Source organism: Muntiacus reevesi, chromosome 6, assembly GCF_963930625.1.
Source record: "Muntiacus reevesi chromosome 6, mMunRee1.1, whole genome shotgun sequence".
Lineage (NCBI taxonomy): Eukaryota > Metazoa > Chordata > Mammalia > Artiodactyla > Cervidae > Muntiacus > Muntiacus reevesi.
In genome coordinates, this window is record NC_089254.1 from 17,153,980 (window position 1) to 17,171,984 (window position 18,005).

The window sequence follows — 18,005 nt, forward strand, 5'->3', positions numbered from 1 at the left end:
TTTTTTTCTTATTATTAGGTTCTCAACCATATTTGGTAGTTACAGTAATTTCAGTATTTATTAATAGTGCTATAGGATTTAAAAGATGCACAAAGTAAAAGGACTCAGATGGTTTGAGTTCTATTTAAATATCATAGAAGTAATAAGTGGGAGAAGATTGAAATCCAGTGGAATTTGTTTTGACATTTTCTATTTTTCAATATCAAAAATTTTGAACTCTTAAAGAACTGCACTGTAGAAAGTATTTCTCAGAGGCAAAGGTTTTGGAGGGCAATACAGTTTTCAATCAACTAGAAAAACAAATATGTGTCTACGCATCATATCAGAGAGTGGCTTCGGAGAAGATAAAGGAGAGGACAGTGTGCACAGCATCAGGCAGGAAGCACTTACCAACTGGCACTTCCCTCACACCATCTCAGTGATTTATTTTCTGGGAATTTTGCAGTAAATGTGCATGTTTCACTGTCCATTTCATCTTTCTATCATCCTTGTAATGTCTTCACATATGTAAGCTTGTCAACTGTCACAGCTTGGCTCTAATGAAGCCAATGAAAATTAGCATGGCATGTGGTTATCCTACTTTTCCAAAGGATAATTTTTGCATGTTTTTCCTGTTTTTGTCTCTTTTCCCAAACTGTATTCTAAAATGAGCTACCAGCCAACACTCTTGTAGTCAGGATTAGACTTCCATTTCAAATTTTCATTTACTTTTCCAAACACGCAGAACTCTACCAGTGGGACATTACTGAGCCTGATTCTCATGGCAATACATGAGAATACAATGGCAATACAGAGACCCGCATACATCACGTTACTACATACATTTCACTTCAGTATATCATAGAGGCGGAACATTTTTCCTTCTCTTACAGGTTTATTGGCTGATCTAATAGTTAAATTGACATAAAACAGAATAACAGGGGGAAAACAATTATATATATATATATATATATATATATATATATATATTTAATTTGTGAGCCTATGGACTATAGGTCACCAGGCTCTTCTGTCCATGGGATTCTCCAGGCAAAAATACTGGAGTGGGTTGCCATTTCATTCTCTAGGGGATCTTCCTGACCCAAGGTCGAATTCTGGTCTCCTGCATTGCAGGTGGTCTCCTGCATTGCAGGCGTATTCTTTACCGACTGAGTCATCAAAGATTCTCAGGTGGTGCTAGTGGTGAAGAACCTGCCTGCCCACACAGGAGGCATACAAGACTCGGGTTCAGACCCTGGGTCAGGGAGATCCTCTGGAGAGGACATGGCAATCCACTCCAGTGTTCTTACCTGGAAAATCCCACAGACAGAGGAGCCTGGAAGGCTACAATTCTTAGAGCTGCAGAGTTGGACAGACTGAATTGACTTAGCACCACCAACATCATGCCCAGTAAAAATATAAGACTCAAAGGAGTAACCAGAGCAGGAAGACTTTATACCTGTTAGACAAAGAAACGGAGAAGGCAATGGCACCCCACTCCAGTACTCTTGCCTGGAAAATCCCATGGATGGAGGAGCCTGGTGGGCTGCAGTCCATGAGGTCGCTAACAGTTGGACACAACTGAGCAACTTCACTTTTCATTTTCATGCATTGTAGAAGGAAATGGCAACCCACTCCAGTGTTCTTGCCTGGAGAATCCCAGGGACAGGGAGCCTGGTGGGCTGCCGTCTATGGGGTCGCACAGAGTCGGACACGACTGACGCAACTTAGCAGCAGCAGCAGTAAAGAAACAATAAATTTTTGGAGAACTGACAAAGAAAAAAGATAGTGAAGTCATTTAGTCACGTCCGACTCTTTGTGACCCTGTGGACTGCAGCTTGCCAGGCTCCTCTGTGCAGGGGCAAGAATGATGGAGTGGGTTGCCATTTCTTTCTCCAGGGGATTTTCCCGACCCAGAAATTGAACCCACATCTCCCACATTGTGGGCAGACGCTTTACCCTCTGAGCCACCAAGGAAGCCTTGACATGTTGGAGATATTTGAGATAAGAATAATAAACGATGGAAGAATTAACAAGGTTTGTTTATACAGTGTTTCTTGCCCTCAATTTCTTGCCTCTGGCAGTGGAGATGACTTCTACCTTCCAGGGACAAGGTACATTTTACATGAGAGAGTTACCCTCTGCTTTCAAGAGAAGAAAGGAGAATCAGTGCACTTCTTGCAAGGTTCTTTCTTAAGCACCTTTAATTCAAAGTAATTAATATGCCAGTATGGTATTTGGGGGTGGAGTGACATATTCTGAATCTTTACAAAATAAAAAAAAATGAACTTAACAATTTCCAACCAAAACTGCTTCCTCTCAAATTTCTTTATAAGAGGGATCTAAAATTAGAGGCAGCAGCATGTTTGAACTGGGGATACAGAAACTTAACTCACAAATAGGTTTGCCTAACAGGCACATATTTTTACTATGTTCACTTACATATATGTGTGTGAAGAATGGGATATAAGGAGATGGGGCCTCAAGGAATATTGCGGCCATGTTTCTATGTTGTGTTAGGAGAGGTGATAGGGATGAAGAATTAGCTCACTTATTTTAAGCCTGTCCTTGGCCCTTTATTGACTCTAACTTGTTGAAATCACAACTCTTTACTCTTGCTAATGGTGCCATTGATTTTGCATCTCCAGAGCTAGAATCAAAACATTTTAAATTCCTTCATATTCTCTTTATCTAAACAGCTGCTTTTTCAGGCTTGTTTAATCCTGTCACTTGACCCTGAGATTACAGTGGCCTCTTAGCTGGCTTTTAATGCTCAGTTCTTCAGCTTCTATGACCCTCAACAGTCTATTGTGCATCATCTTCAAGGAAAAAAAGAGAGAGAAAGAGAGAAAGGAAGAGAGAGACAGAGACAGGGAAACCAAAGCAAATATTCTTTATTTCCAAAACGATCTTAATTTCTTCTATCTTTCTGTTGGAATGTAAATGGTATGAGCTTTGGTAATAAATAATAATGAATTTAACTTCTGATTTTAATATTCAAATAGGTGAGTGAATTAGAAAAAATCTCACCTATTCAGTTCAGTCACTGAGTCATGTTCGACTCTTTGCGACCCCATGGACTCTAGCACGCCAGGCCTCCTGGAGTTACCCGTTACCAACTCCTGGAGTTTACCCAAACTCGTGTCCATCAAATCAGTGATGCCATCCAATCATCTCATCCTCTGTCATCCCCTCCTCCTGCCCTCAATTTTTCCCAATATCAGGGTCTTTTCAAATGAGTCAGCAATTCACATCAGGTGGCCAAAGTATTGGAATTTCAGCTTCAGCATCAGTCCTTCCAATGAACACCCAGGACTGATTTTCTTTAGAATGGACTGGTTGGATCTCCTTGCAGTCCAAGGGACTCTCAAGAGGCTTCTCCAACACCACAGTTCAATAGCATCAGTTCTTTGGCACTCAGCATTCTTTATAGTCCAACTCTCACATCCATACATGACTACTGGAAAAACCATAGCTTTGACTAGACGGACATTTGTTGCCAAAGTAATGGCAACCTCACCTATGTAAATTAAGTGTAAATTAAATTTAACTTAAATGACATCTTTTCAAAGAGTACTTTCCCAAATTATGCCAAGCAGAATTTGCCTCATTATTTTCAATGTTCATTTAAGAATATTTGCATTTATCACAGTATTTGTTATATCACATTTTGTTAGTTATTACAGCAATTTCTATAGATTTCTGTCTATTCTAAGAGTTCAGTGTTTTGTCTTAATTTGATTTGCTACCCCTGTTCCAAGCAAAGGTTGTAAAACAATCACTTAATCACATGTACATTACTATTCCTAGAGTGTCAACATAAGACATTACCAAAAAATCAAACCTAGAGGCTGATAGATAGGATTATGCATTTATTTTATAACTAAGCTACTCTGGATTCTTATATAAAACTTTTAAAATTCCTTCATAGTGCTCACTTAATCTACAAAATAATTTTTTTTTAAATGTTACTACTCTTTAATTTCTTCTTAGAGATTGTGTGTGTGTGTGTGTGTGTGTATGTGTGTGTTTGGTGGAGGTGGAAGAGCATGGTTATTCAGAAACACTGAGAGGAAAAATGCCAAATGAATATGTTAACATTTTCTCAAAATATGCCTATCATTGTTACTTACTCATTGGACATTTTACCACATTGCATTATTAAATGTTATATGTTATATACTCTTTAATTACTTCTTTCCAAGTAAAGTTTCAAAAAATAATTTAAGGTGATATTTATCATTTTCTATAACAAATGATTGTGTTAGAGTGCTTTTCAGTTATCATGTAAACAGTGCATAGTTAAACATTTATGTTCTTTTAATTAATTGAAACATTAAGAATATTTTTAGGAGTTGCTTTTCTATGCTAAAGTTTCAAAAGAAATTTTAAAAAATGGAAAGCTCAACATTCTTTACAATAGTCCACACATCAAATAGATTTGATCCTTTCTATAGCCTTTTCCATTTGTTGTTCATTTATCTTGGATGTCAGGAGTCTGTATTTCTAGGTGATGTTGTTAAATGTAGAATCACATCTAGTTTCTTTCTATTTTAAGGAATTTTTTAAAGACTAAGATTAGTTTGAACTTCAAGCAATCTTAAATAGAGAAGAAAAATAAGCTTCTTGAACACTGTCTATGGGACATTTTCTTTTGAATTGCACTTTTATTTCTCCAAAGTAAAAGGAAATTAGCATAATAATATTTTAGTTGACAAAAAAGTGCCATGCTTGTTTGCATTATCATCTACTTTGATGTATACAAGCTCTTTAATAAAAACATGTGTACAAATTGTATGAGGACAAAATTTCTTATACTGTGTTTATTTAAAAGTGAAAAATCCCTCCTTGCCTCCTATTTTATGGATCTCAAAAGACTATGTTTCTATTGTTGAGATTCTTAGTTGCAGACAATCTGTACTATATAGTAAGTACATAACCAAGTAACCCAAGTGTTAGTCATTCAGTTGTGTCCAACTCATTGTAGCCTGGCAGGCTCCTATGTCCAGGCAAGAACACTGGAGGGGGTTGCCATTTCCTACTCCAGGGGATCTTCTTGAACCAGGGATCAAACCTGGGTCTCTTGCATTGCAGGTGGTTTCTTTACTGTCTAAGCCACCAGTATATATTGAATGACTACTTTTGAACAGAATTTTTTGGTTTGATTTTTACTATCCATATTAAAGGTATTCATCACAGATAATCTGAATATAATCAAATGCAACTAAAATGTGCTATTGTTTTTACTAAAAATAGCATTTTAATTTTTAAAATTACATTACTAGTAATGGTATCATTGACATCTCAAAAAATATATTAAGATAAGTAAATCATACAGGAACTAATGGAACTAATAATAGCAAATCTGTGTTGAGTACTTGTGGAGGCACTATTTTAAAGCTTCACTTATTAAAAAAAAAAAAAACTTTTTCATCTTCAAAACAATCCTATGAATTAGGATTTCATGAATGAAGATTTCAAGCCACAAGAATTTAAGTCCTCTGCTCACATTTAAGTAGAACTTTGTATCCATCTTTTAAAAATCATCTTGTTTGCTTTCCACAGTCAAGAACCTTAAGTAGTTTAGGAAGACAAATTAGAGTTGATTGGCTTGTATGTAGAAGACATGGATGTGATTTCTCTTTGTTACTTGAAATTGGGCCTCTCGTCTCAAGTGCACGCCATGTTTGCCACTTCTGTGATGCCGTGGCAAGGTATACCTGTGGGAATTGGCTTAACACTAGTGTACATGCACTGGGAAGTATGTTATTTTTCCACCCCCTTGATTCCTCAGCTCTCCAGCTTTACTTTCTTACATAAATCATCTGCATGTATGTCTTATACCAAATTCCACTTTCAAGAGGAACCAATGTTATAACACTTATATAGGACATAATGAGGAAATAAAACCATTGAAATTTGCAAACGTTTTTACGAAAATTCTATATTCACAAAGTAAATGTTATTTTGAGTTCAGACACAATTGAACTAAATGAAGCAAATACATACCTTTAGTAAACATCAATATGCTTAATGAAATGCATAATTCAAATAAAACATAACATTAAACATGTCATGTGTGTTGCTAATAACTACTTTGAAAGTTTACGAAAAGAATAATAATCTTCTATTGATTTAAAAATATATATATGTGCTGTTGCATGTGTATATTTTATCAACTTTAAAACAATTTCAAAGAACTAGCAATACTTAAAAAAGGTAAATATTGTTCATTAAAACTAAGACATATTCAGTTTTTAAAAAGGAGAGCAAATCATGAATAAGTTGTTTTTGCAAGAAGATGCTAATTATTAATCAGCATATGAAAACTGAATAATTTCAAATAAATGAATGCAAATTAAGGAAAAGGCTTATCTTTTCTTATAGATAAGAAAAATTTTATCTATAAAACTGACAAAACTTTAGAAGTATACTGGATAATGCCCATTGGTGGTTAGGATATAATAAAGCTGTCCTCTATTACTGTTTATGAAATAATATTCATACACTGTCTTGGTTATTTCTAAATTATATGCCAATAAAATAATACAAATTGCTGCAGAAAAATTACCTTGCCTTGAAAAATCATTTTCCCTAAAAATATATTTAACAGTGGAAAAAAGGCAAGCAATCTAAGCATTCACCAGTAGGGTGATCTATTAGTTTACTCTTTATGTTTAACAAGTTATTTAAAAATGTAAGGGTTGAAAACAACAAAACTTTTTACAGTTTTGTAAATTACTCACTCTTATTAGTTGGCCAATCATGATACTGGGATTCCATGTAATCAGACGAGCTTCTCATTCCTTGGAGAGAAGCAGGAAGGTAGGAACTAGAAAATAAGAAGGATAAAATCCTTATTATGTATACACTTATGGTATAAGCTTAGAAAGCTGGTGACCAATATTATTATTAACATAGCAAAAATTCTCAACAAAGTTTGATCTAAAAAGTTAATTCAACAATATGTAAAAATATACACTATTGCCAAAGGGGATTTATCCGAAGTATACAAGGCTAAATCAACTTTTAAAATCCATTTACTCTATCACATCAACAGGCCGAAAAATAAAAATCACAAGATTATATTAATAGTTATAGAAAAGACATTTGACAATTTCAAACATCCATTAATGATAAAAAAAAAAAATCCTAATAAACTTGGAACAGAGGGGAACTTCCTCAACTTGTTGAAAAATATCTACAAAATCTATAGCTATCATTTTACTTAATGATGAGAGAATAAAAAAAAAAGAACGAAAAAACATCAAAACTTTCCCACTGATAACAGGAACAAGGCAAGGATTCCACCATTCACCCTTCCTTTTCAACATCATATTGAAAGCTCTAAATAATGCATATGAGAGAAAGGGAAAATAAAATATATACAGATTGGAAAGAAAAAATAAAATTGTCCTTATTGTCTTTATTCACAGATGACATGATTAACCCCCAAACTCCTGGCATTAATAAGTGATTATAGCAAGGTTGTAGGATACAAGGTTAATATATATATATAAATCACTCCCATATATCAGCAACAACCAAGTGGCACCTGAAATTAAACCGCAATGCTATTAACATTAGCACCCACCAAAATAAAATACTTAGGTATAAATGCAACAAAATATGTGTCAGATCTACATGAGGAAAACTACATCATTCTGATGAACAAAATCAAAGAAGAACTGCAAAAGGTGGAGACATATCCCATGCTCATGCATAGGAAGCATCAATGCTTTCAGGGTGTCAGTTCTTCTCAACTTGCAATCAACAAAATCAACACAATTCCAGTTGTAGGGGAGCAAAATTTGTCACCCAGAATATGCCTCTTCAGCATGAGGATTATTACAGGCAGATTGTTTTTAAGCCACAGAAGTCTCAGGAAGTTTTTGTTTTAACCTCCTAACTGCTAAAAGAATCTAGATAGGAGATATATTTCAGAAAGGGAACTCTCACCACATATTATTACTTACCAAGTCTTTGTTAAAATGCCTTTCTGTATCCTATTTTTCTTTGGTATGGCCCTTAAAACACATTTACCAAACATGCTCTTTTCATCTCCTGTGAACTGTCTTCCTTCCTTTTGAAGATGTCCTGGACCCCTACCTTCTTCTCCTTGGTTGTATATACCTCATTTTGCCTGTCTCTGAAATCTCTCATGTTCATACGCCTGGCATGTACATATTTTTGTTATGTCACTTTAATTGTTCAGCCAGCTAAAATAACCATAATCAGAAGGAGGACTATTTCCCCTTCAGAACATAATTTAAATCTCAACAAGTTACTTTGTGGATGGTGACAAACTGATTCTGAAATCTATATCAAGAGACAAAATACCCACAATAGCCAATGCAATATTTAAGAAAAAGAACAAAGTTGGAGGACTGATGTTATTTGACTGACATTACTTAAAGGCTTACTGTAAAGCTATGGTAATCAAGAAAGCATGGTAGTGGCGAAAAAACAGATCATTGGAACAGAATAGAGAACTGAAAAACAGACCACTGTAAATATAGTCAATTGATCTTTGACAAAGGACAATGCAGTGGAGCAAAGATAGTGTCCTCAACAAATGGTATTGAAACAATGAACCATCCATCCTCACACAAAAGTATGAATTCAGATACAGATTTTACACTCTTCACAAAAATTTGCTCAAAATGAATCATAGACCTATACGTAAAATGCAAAACTATCAAACGCTTAGAAGATAACACAGGAAAAAGTCTAGATAACCTTGGATATTGCAATGACATTTTAGACATAACTCCAAAGGTATGATTCATGAAAGAAATAATGGGTAAACTAAACTTCATTTAAAACTAACAAATTCTGCATATGAGAGACAATGCCAAGAGAATGAGAAGATAAGCCACAGGTGGGAAGAACATATTTTCAAACACATATTTGATAATAGACTGTTATCCAAAATATACAAAGAACTTTTAAAATTTAGCAATAAGATAACAAACAACTTGACTAAAAAAATGAATCAAAGACCTCAACAGACATTTCACCAAAATTAACTCAAAATGGACTGAAGACTTAATCATAAAATCTAAAATCATAGTACTCCTATAAGAAAACATAAGGAATATATCCCTTGACTTCAGTGTGAGCAATGATTTTTTTTTTTTTTTTTGGATATGACTTGAAAAGCACAAATAGCAAAAGTAAAATCAACAAGAAGGCTAACTCAAAATATAAGACATATAAAGAATCAATCAACAAAATGAAAATACAGCTATGAAATGGGAGAAGATATTTGCAGGCTTTGTATCTAATAACTAGGGTAATTTCTTTGTTGCTTGTTTGGTAGAATACACCAGTGAACACATTTGGTCCTGGTGCTCTTTTTCTGTAACATTATTGGTTATCCATTCAACATATTTGATATATAAAAGCCATTCAGGATTTTTATTTCTCCTTGGGTGGGTTTTAGTAATTTATGTCTTCCAGAGAATTTGTCTATTTCATCTAAATTATCAAAATATTCGACATAGAAGTATACATGGCATTTCTTTTATCATTCACTGATCTTATCCTTCATTTCTGACATTGATAATTTGTGATTTCTCTTTGTTTTTTCTTGCTTAGTCTGGCTAGAAATTTATTGATTATATTGATTTTTAAATAAATTATATTTTGGCTTCTTTGATATATCTTTGTTTCCTGTGTTGAAATTTCATTGATTTCTGCTCTAATTTTCATTATTTCTCTTTTGCTCAATTTTTCTTCCTCCTAAGAACTTCCTTTTAAAGAAAGAAGGCACTGAGGTAAACATATTAGTTATTTAACACAATAAATTGTGACAGAGACAATTAAAAAAGAAAAAAGAAAGAGAGAGAAACCACACAAGCATTATCTTTAGTGAGGCTGGGAGTCAAATACATCCTCAAGCTTCTCTCCTTTCATCCATTAATGTTAATTATACTATTAAGGGTGCCAATAATAAACCTTCAAATTCCTGTCATAAACTTTAATTACTCACTGGAAATTATTCTTTTAATGAATATCTTGATTGCATTTGCCAATCAAGGTGTTCATTAAAGGAATAATAGTCTTTGTTAAGTTTTGTTTTCAAAGTTATATCACATTTATGTGGAGAATTAGAAAATATTTGTTCTGTTTCAGTGTTCAGGAGAAGTTTATGTATTATTGAAATTATCCTTTTTGTAAAAGTAGTGGAAATGATCAGTGAGTCATCACAAGCCTGATGGTCTTTCAAGGAGCAGATATTTGAAATGTTCTGTTTTTATTTTCAATTATTCTCACATTGGTATCAATAAATTGTAATTTTAAATATATGCCTCCAAGGACACTGAAGTTGGCTGCTTATTACTAACTTATATTCATAACCTTTATATGGGGATCATGGGAAAGTGAAGTTTAACAAATATCTGAAGGTTAAAGGTTTTAACAGAGGGATTGTTTAGTAGCTTATGAAGTGATTCCTATCTCCTGTAGTAAAGAGGAGAACACAGTTTAGGAGAAGGCTTGTGCATGCTAAGTCTCTTCAGTCATATCCAACTCTTTGTGACTCCATGGACTGTAGCCTGTCAGGCTCATCTGGCCATGGTATTCTCTAGGCAAGAATACTGGAGTGGGTTGCCATGCTTTCCTCCGGGGGATCTTCCCCCGCCCAGGGATCGATCGGTGCCTCCTGCATCTCCTGTACTGCAGGTGGATTCTTTCCTTCTGAGCCAAGGGAAGTCCCATAGGAGAAGGCTCAGGGTTTGCCAGTTTGGATTGCAGAAGTCCAAAGGTCTTGGTAGCAAAGAACTCACCTGCTAATACAAGAGATGTAAAAGACCCAGCCAATCCCTGAGTTGGGAAGATCCCCTGGGGGAGAACAAGGTAGCCCACTCCAGGATTCTTGCCTGGAGAATCCCATGGACAGAGGAGCCTGGTGGGCTACAGTGCATGGGGTCACAAAGAGTCAGACACAACTACAGTGACCTAGCATGCACTTGCAGAGGTTTTAATACATGATAAATACTTAGGCAATGATGATAATTACATAAAAATGTCTCATATAGTTATTAGATTTTTCACACAAAGATAAGTGTTTTGCGCATACTCAACAGATAAGTTTATTAACTGTTATGTCATAAGGAATATTCATTATTCATTAAGTGGGAGTGGCTCATCATAAAAGTCTTTATCCTTGTCATTTCCACACTGAATAAGTTGAGGAGGTGGAGCAAGAGGAAGGATTGATCTTTTGGTCTCAGGGATGGCAGAGGAGGAAGATGAGGAAGAGGTGGAAAGGGATATAGGAGTTAGGCACAAACTCAGTGTAACTTTATGGAAATACATTTTAACTTCTGACTTTCTTGCTTTCTCATTTCTCTAAAAATGTTTCTACACAATGCCAATCTTTCCACCATTTGTTCTAATTTCAGTGCCATATCATAAAATAGAGTCTATGTCATTTAAAAAAAAAGTAAAAAGCAATCTTAAGTAATTGAGATCCTTTTGCCAGATTACGTAATGATAATTTGTCTTCTGACACTTCTAAGGTGTCTTCCTCATTGTGAGGCTGTAACAGCTAACACCATGACAGGCAGCCTAGATTAGGAGTAGGCCTGGTTTCCCGGGGTAGCATAATTATCAGGCCACCTGGAGCCAGCCAATCAACATGTGCCTAGCAAGAAAAAGGGAACCTATCAGGGGAAAGTTGAAAGCCCACGAAGGATTGGGCCAAAAAAAATTGCCTTGCAACTGTGTAACCAATCCGCTTGCGCCAACTTCCCGCTGCTTTTTGAATAATTGTACCCAATAAATACCCGAGAGAACTGGGGCTCAGGGCCTTTTCATCCTCACACCCTTGGTGAGGGCGGGAGGCCCTGGCTCGAGTCAGTAATAAATTCCCCTATTGCAAGTTGCATTGTCTCGTGAAGTCTTCTTTCCCAATCGGGGATTCGGACTACGGGCAGAACATTTGGGGGCTCGTCCGGGATCCCTTGACCGGGGAAGAACGCTCTTTGGAACAAAGGGGAAAAAGGACAGGTAATAGCACCGGTGCTCAGGCAAGTCTGGAAAGTCCAGTGTAAATCCGAGGCCCTGCTAGACGGCAGGAAGGTGTCTGGTATGAGGGAAAGCTTTCCATAAGGGAATGGATTGGCCGTTCCGGCCGGCATAAGGCTGAGGCCAGCGAGCATGCTGGAAGGCAGCCGGCTCTGCGGGAAGGAGACCTCCTCTCCTAAGCCCGAATCTGGGGAACGGTGGACGCCATTCGGTAAGGTGACCCTTGTTCCAGAGGATAGGGAGACTCAGGGGGTCCCGCCCCCCAGTTCTATGTTGTCGGCTGATGTGTGTCTGTCTATGTGTTTTTCTACACCCTTTCGCATCTGTATAACTTTCGGCATTGTCTCCTGTCTCGTTGTCCTCTGGTGTGTTGTTGTCTACTTCCTCCTATAAAGCCTTGGAGCCTTACTTCTGTTTGTGGGAGTTTCAGTGAACAGGCAGACAGTTGTCAGGGCAACTGACGAGTCCCAGCCAGGGCTACTCTCTGGTGGATTCTGAAGGCCTCCCAACAAGTCAGCCCCAGTAACGGGAGCCTGAGAGGGTGAAACGCTTTTTTTTTTTTTCTCATATTCTAAACCGAGAATCTGGCCAAATAAAAACCCGTTTGTGTGGGCACTGGACAGGCACTTAAGAGCCTATAGGGCACCTGCCACTGGAAGACTCCCGTGAAAGGATAAGGGGGTCACGGAATGGGCTAGAAACCCTTAGGTTGCCCGCCCCCAACAAGAAAACTTCCATGCAACGACTAAGTCACTCAAATAGTTCCACGAAGCATACCACAAGCCCAACCTCCTGGCCGCCACCACTCCCGATAGGATTTTTTGGTGGTAATTCTCGGTGACCTTCTTCTGACTCTCGCTATGGGGCAAGGAGAATCTGCCCCACTCTCTCTCATGACTGATCATTTCTCGGATGTCAGGGCTAGAGCGTATGATCTGTTGCTACTGGTTAAAAAGAGTAAATTAATAACCTTTTGCTCTGCAGAGTGGCCCGCCTTCCAAGTTGGATGACCTCCAGAGGGAACTTTTCAACTTTCTATCATTCGGGCGATGAAAGAGAAAATTATGGCTCCTGATCCCTGGGGCCACCCGAGCCAAGTCCCATATGTTATGGTCTGGCAAGATCTAGTAGAAGATCCACCCAAATGGTTAAAACCTTTTGTTCACAAACTCCCTGATTCTCCTAATGTACAGGCCCTGGTTATGGAAACTCCCACTCCCCCAGAGAAAGCCAAGAAGAACAAGGGCCCAAAACCGGTCTTGCAGGAATCCTCGTACCCGGACCTGATTGACTTGGAGATGGAAATTAGGCCCCCGCCATATGCCCCTCCTCCGTTGCAGGTTCCCCCGGGGGGAAGAGCCCCCCCCCGATGAATCAGAAGGGATAAGGGAACCCCGACCCTGGAGAAGAAACAGAGGAAATAGGGATGAGCAGGATCATGGGGACCCAGAGTTACCTTCATCTACTGTACAGGCACTCCCTGTCCGAGTGGGTCCAGCTAACCCGGACGGAGAGCGAACCTATCAGTACTGGCCCTTTTCCACGAGTGATCTGTATAATTGGAAAACCCAAAATCCTCCTTTTTCAGAGAAACCCCAAGGCCTCATTGACCTCTTAGATTCCATTTTGTTCACTCATAACCCCACCTGGGATGATTGTCAGCAGCTGTTGCAGGTGCTCTTCACCACGGAAGAACGGGAGCGAATCCTGGCAGAGGCGCAGAAACGGGTCCCAGGGGGTCGACGAGAGACCAACCGCCCAGCCTCATCTCGTGGATGAGAGGTTTCCTCTGTTGCGGCCTAACTGGGAATTTGAGCGAGTGGAAGGTAGGGAGCGTCTCCGAGTGTACAGCCAGACTATAATGGCTGGCCTGCGGGCCGCAGCTAGGAAGCCGACAAACTTGGTGAAGGTAAATTTAGTAAGGCAAGAGCCCACTGAGAGCACATCAGCCTTCCTAGAGAGGCTAATAGAAGCCTTTAGCCAGTATACACCTATGGACCCCCAGGCTGAGGAATCACATGCTGCAGTTCTACTAGCGTTTGTGAATCAGGCAGTCCCAGATATTAGGAGAAAATTACAAAAGATAGAGGGGTTAGGAGAACAGACAATACAGGACTTACTGAAAGCAGCTGAAAAGGTATTTAATAATAGGGAGACCCCAGAAGAAAGGGAGGAGCGACTTCATCAGGAGGAAAGGGAACTAGCTGAGAAGATCAGGAAAGAAGATAGGGAACATAGGGCGAAGGAAAACCGAAAGAACCAGAGAGAGCTAGCCAAGATTCTTTTTGCGGGGATGAAGGCCAGAACAGAATTGAGGGAACATCGAGGCCCCCAGACGGGAGAAAAAGAGAGACCAAAAAGGCAGGCCCTAAGAAAAGATCAGTGCGCTTACTGCAAAGAACGGGGACACTGGAAAAATGAATGCCCTAAGAGGGACCCAAAGAGAGGAACAACCCAGAGAGAGAGAATTTCCCCTAGAACTCGAGTTCTATATGCGGGAGAAGACAGTGACTAGGGGAGTCAAGACTCGGCACCCCTCCCCGAGTCCTGGGTAACCATACATGTAGAGGGGAAACCCGTTGGCTTCATGGTGGACACTGGCGCCCAACACTGTTTTAAATCAAAAACTGGGACCAATGTCTAAAGAAAACCGCCTTGGTGCAGGGAGCCATGGGGACAAAAAGATATTGTTGGACCACGGAATGGAAAGTAAATCTGGGGACCCACCAGGTGTCCCATTCATTTTTGGTGATACCAGAATGCCCAGCCCCTATACTTGGACAGGACTTGTTGACTAAAGTTAATGCTCAGATCCATTTTGACCTTGGGGGAATGTCAGTCACGGACGGACTTGGACAGCCGATACATGTCTTGTCTCTAGCTTTAAGAGATGAATACAGACTTTTTGTGCCTAAGCCCTCAGAGGTTATAGCACCATATATACAACCGTGGGTCCACAAATACCCGTTGGCATGGGCAGAAACAGCAGGAATGGGACTGGCTAAACAGAGACATTCGGTCATCGACGAACTAAAAGCTGAGGTGACTCCTGTGAGGGTGAGGCAATACCCTATGAGCCAGGAGGCTCGGCGGGGGATCACTCCCCACATTTGACGGCTCATGGATGCCGGAATTCTCAAGCGGTGCCAATCCCCTTGGAACACCCCCTTACTACCGGTGAAGAAGCCAGGGAGTACGGATTGCAGACCTGTCCAAGACCTACAAGAAGTCAACAAGCTGGTGAGTGACATACACCCTACTGTCCCCAACCCGTATACCCTCCTGAGCAGTCTGCTGCCTGAGTACACTTGGTACACTGTGTTGGACTTTAAAGATGCTTTTTTCAGCCTACTCCTGGAGGCCCAGAGCCAGGAGATATTTGCCTTTGAGTGGACTGAGGGGGAAGGCCAACCGGTAGTACAACTAACTTGGACCCGCCTCCCACAAGGGTTCAAAAACTCCCCTACCTTGTTTAATGAGGCTTTGAGTGAGGACCTCTATGAATATCGGACTCGCCACCGAGAGGTCATCCTGCTGCAATATGTAGATGACCTTATTTTGGCTGGAACCACAGAGGAGACATGCAGCCATGCCACCGGTGACCTCTTACAGACTCTAGGCACCTTGGGGTATCGTGCTAGCGCAAAGAAGGTGCAAATATCCTGGCAAGAGGTCACCTATTTGGGGTATAAGATCAGGCAGGGGCAAAGGTGGCTAACTCAGGCCATGAAGGAAACAATATTGCAGATACCAGAGCCCAAGACCCCCCGCCAGGTGAAAGAGTTTCTGGGGACTGTTGGATATTGCAGACTGTGGATCATGGGGTTTGCTGAGAAGGCCCGGCCCTGTATGAGGGAAGTAAAGAGACCCCAAACTGGACTTGGACTGAGCCAATGAAACAGGCTTTCCAGACACTCAGTAGGGCCCTACTAGAAGCCCCAGCCCTTGCCCTTCCTAACCCAAATAAGCCATTCCAGCTGTTTGTAGATGAAAAGCAAAAAATAGGAAAGGGGGTCTTGACGCAACAATGGGGACCATGGAAGCGGCCGGTAGCATACCTTTCAAAGCGATTGGACCCGGTGGCCTCTGGGTGGCCCTCTTGCCTCTGCATCATTGCAGTCACTGCCCTCCTCGTCCGCGATGCCGGCAAGTTGACGTATGGACAGCAACTCTGGGTTTACACCCCCCACGCCATCGAAGGGGTTTTAAAGCAGCCGCCGGGTAAGTGGATCTCCAATGCCCGCTTGACACACTACCAGACCTTGCTGCTCGATGCCCCACGGGTGCGTTTTCAGACCCCTTGCTTCCTGAATCCAGCTACGCTTCTACCTAACCCAGAGAAGGACCACCCTCTCCATGACTGCAATGAGATACTGGCTGAGGCCCTGGAGGCTCAGAAAGACTTAACTGATGTGCCGCTAAACAACAGTGAGCTAGTATGGTTCACTGATGGGAGCAGCTATGTAAAAGATGGACAAAGGAAGGCGGGAGCTGCTATAGTTGATGATTCAGGGCAGACAATATGGGCTGAGACACTTCCCCCAAACACGTCTGCACAAAAAGCAGAGTTGATTGCCCTAATACAGGCTTTGGAACGAGCAAAAGGGAAGAGAGTCACCATTTTTACAGACAGCTGATATGCTTTTAGCACTGTCCGTATTCAAGGTCCGATATACCAGGAAAGGGGATTTAGAACAGCAGAGGGAAAAGAAGTCAAGAATTTGCCCGGGATCCGCAGGCTCCTGAAAGCTGTCCGACTGCCCCGGGCAGTAGCAATTGTACATGTCCCCGGTCACCAGAAAGGAGAAGACCCTAGGGCACGGGGCAATCGGGTTGCTGATGCGGCCGCTCAAGGAGCGGCCAGCCGGGACTATGCTGCCCCCATATTAGCCATGGGACTTCCACCTCCTGGTATGGGGGCTCTGCCGCCAGTTCCCGACTATTCCCTCCCTGACCTCGTTTGGATCAACGAGGATACCACCCTCCAGAAGGATGACAAAGATGGATGGTACGGAGATCAAAACAGCAACCTGATATTGCCTGCCATCCTGGGTCATCACTTATGTGAACACCTGCACACAACTACACACTTGGGGGAGAAAAAAGACCTTGACACTTCTCCAGACGGCCTGCCTGAGGTTCCCTCGACAAAATGCAACTCTATGAGAGATAATCCAGGCTTGCAAAGCGTGCCAGCTGATAAGGACAGGATAAAGACAACACACAGGAACAAGGTAGCGAGGGGAAGAGCCAGGGCAACACTGGGAGATAGATTTCACTGAGGTAAGACCAGGGAAGTACGGGTATCGCTATCTGTTGGTTCTGGTAGATACCTTCTTGGGGTGGGTAGAAGCCTTCCCCACTAAGGGAGAGACAGCAACAGTGGTTGCTAAAAAGATTTTAGAGGAGATAGTGCCTAGGTATGGGCTGCCAGTGACTATGGGCTCTGATAATGAATCTGCCTTTGTGAGCCAGATTGTACAAGGGCTGGCCCAAGCTCTGGGGACAAAATGGAAGTTACATTGCGAATATAATCCCCAGAGCTCAGGACAGGTTGAGAGAATGAATCGGACCCTAAAAGAAACTTTGACAAAGTTGACAATGGAGACTGGTGGGGACTGGGTGACCCTCCCTCCCTTCGTGCTCTTTTGAGCACGTAACACCCCTTATAAGCTGAATCTTACCCCTTTTGAGATTCTATATGGAAGGCCCCTTCCTGTGTGTCCTATATTCGAGGGAAAATGCCTACCACCTCCTACCTTGGGACAACTCCAGCAAACACTGATGGCATTAAGTAAGGTGCATAGCCATGTTTGAAAATTGATTCAAGAGATACACGAGGGTCCAAGCAAGGGGACCGTCCTCTCACATAATATTGGCCCAGGGGATTGGGTTTGGGTAAAACGACACCAATCTAAAGCATTAGAACCTAGATGGAAAGGCCCTTATGTTGTTCTCCTTACCACTCCTACTGCTGTTAAGGTCGACGGGAT